Genomic DNA, 2,716 nt, shown 5'->3' with positions numbered 1-2,716 from the left:
CAAAGTGGGACGTAGCTGGAAGTAAGCAGAGAGCTGACAAGCTGGGTGAGCAGTGAACATGGAACAGGAGGAGAAAACAGAGTGAGCACAAGAAAACGTGACGGGAAGAGCACCAGACAAATAACATAGAAAGTAAACGCGAGGAAAGCTGGAAGTGTACCGTACTAGAAGCTGGAACAATCTGGCAAAGCGTGGCTGGAGGAGCGAGGTTTTTATGTGCTGGATGCTGATGAGATGAGGAGCAGGTGTGTCTGCCGAAGCAATCAGGAAGCGCGCAAAGTGGAGTGCCATGCCCAGGGACACACAAACAGAAGCCAGAGAAAAAACACTGGAGACATGAGGGAGGGGGAAACAAAAGGGTAACACAGAAAGTCCATCCCTGGCAATGACGGAATATGGATCTAAGCAACTTTGACACGGGCCAAATTGTGATGGATAGACGACTGAATCAGAGCATCTCCAAAATGGCAGGTCTTGTAGGGTATACCGGATACAGTGGTTAGTACCTACCAAAAGTGGTCCAAGGAAGGACACCTGGTGACCTGGTGACATGGTCTTGGGTGCCCAAAGCTCACTGATGCATGTGGGGAGTGAAGGCTAGCCTGTCTGGAACAGATTTCACAGAACAGCTACTGTAGCACAAACTGCTGAAAAGGTCAAGCTGGCTGTGATAGAAAGGTGTCAGAACACACAGTGCATCGCAACTTGCTGCATATGGGGCTGTGTAGCTGCCCATGCTGACCTCTGTCCACTGCCACAAGTGTCTGCAATGAGCACATGAGCATCAGAACTGGACCATGGAGCAATGGAAGAAGGGGGTCTGGTCTGTTGTATCACGTTTTCTTTTACATCATGAGAACGGCCGGGTGCGTGTGCATCACTTACCTGGGGAAAAGATGGCACCGGGATGCATTATGGGAAGAAGGCAAGCTGGTGGAGGAAGTGAGATACTCTGGGCAATGTTCTGCTGGGAAACCTTGAGTCCTGGCATTCATGTGGATGTTACTTTGACACATACCACCTATCTAAACATTGTTGCAGACCAAGTACACCCCTTCATGGTAACAGTATTCCCTAATGGCTGTGGCTTCTTTCAGCAGGATAATGCCACACTGCAAAAATTGTTCAGGAATGGTTTGAGGAACATGACAAAGAGTTCAAGGTGTTGACTTGGCCTCCAAATTCCCCAGATCTCAATCTGATTGAGCATCTGTGGGATGTACTCGACAAACAAGTCCGATCCATGGAGGCCCTAACTCTCAACTTATAGGACTTAAAGGATCTGCTGCTAACGTTGTGGTGCCAGATACCACAGCACACCTTCAGAGGTCAGTGGAGTCCATGCCTCGACAGATCAGAGCTGTTTTGGCAGCACAAGGGGGACCTACACAGTATTAGGGAGGTGGTTTTAACTTTATGGCTGATCTGTGTACACAGGTGTGTGCTTCCCTAAATCATGTCCAATCAAACAAATTTACTACAGGTGGACTCCAGTCAAGTTCTAGAGACACTTTAAGGCAGTCTGCATGATCAGTCTCAACATAATCAAAACAAACAGAATGCACCTGGGATCAATATGGAGTGCCTTAGCCAAGGGTTTGAATACTTATCTAAATGAGAGTTTTTAGTTTCTGATTTTTTTATAAATTTGTATAAATAAGTTTCTGAAAACATTTTCATTTTGTCATTATTGTATGATTATTATGTGTAGATAAAAGGCTAAATGGCCAATTTATTCCATTTTAAATTAAATTAATAAAATGTGCAAAAACTGAAGGGGTCTTTGTCCTTTCTGAACCCACTGTGCGTGTGTGTGTGTGTGTGTGTGTGTGTGTGTGTGAGAGAGAGAGAGAGAGAGAGAGAGAGTTGACAAGAGAGGCACTTCCACTAATTTAAATATTTAACATTTCTCCTTCCTATTAGTTTCATTACTTGACAAAGTATTTTATTTTTAGCTTGCTTTTTAAGCAGTATTGCAGCATGTTTCTCTCCATGCTGCTCCATGTATTGATGAGCAATTATCTACATGATAATTCCAGTCACTCCTCTCTCCCTCTCTGTCGTAGCTACCTCAGCTTCATCATCTCATCATCCAGCTTCCTATCCACCTTGTTTTCTTTCTCTGTCTCGCCTGTGTCCTTGTCCACACACCTCCCCTCCTCAGTATCCGGGTCATTCAGTTCATTACTGTAGCGCAGTGTCTGAGCCGCCAGGAGGCGAGAAGAGACAGCTTCATACACAAGCACACAGACTCTGGCCAACATCTCACACTACACTACTAAATAGCATGTCACATTAGGATTAGTGTATTATACTCACGGTGCAGTTATGGAACACTGTTTTAGAAAGGTATGCGGTTTGGACGGAGCCTGAGACAGTATGTAGCCCATAGAGAGGGAGATCTTTCCCACTTGCCAGCACTGGCATTTAAAAGCTAGAGACAGAGGCTACAGTGAGATATGAAAGAGAGGGACATGCTGTCCTTACTATTTTGTGTTACTGTGTCGTCGTCATGGTCTATTCAAACTAAAACCACTAAAGCTGCCAATCCACAATGCTCTGAAATGGTGTGTATTATAAGTGTACTATAAGACATATGACGTTGTGTGTGTGTGTGTGTGTGTGTGTGCATGTGTGTGTATGTGTGTGCGTGTGTGTAATGTCTATACCCCCCCCCCCCCCCCTTACAACCACCCCCCACCCCCCGCCCCCCCGC

This window comes from Pangasianodon hypophthalmus, chromosome 21 (genome assembly GCF_027358585.1).
Source record: "Pangasianodon hypophthalmus isolate fPanHyp1 chromosome 21, fPanHyp1.pri, whole genome shotgun sequence".
Lineage (NCBI taxonomy): Eukaryota > Metazoa > Chordata > Actinopteri > Siluriformes > Pangasiidae > Pangasianodon > Pangasianodon hypophthalmus.
This window is presented reverse-complemented; position numbering follows the sequence as displayed.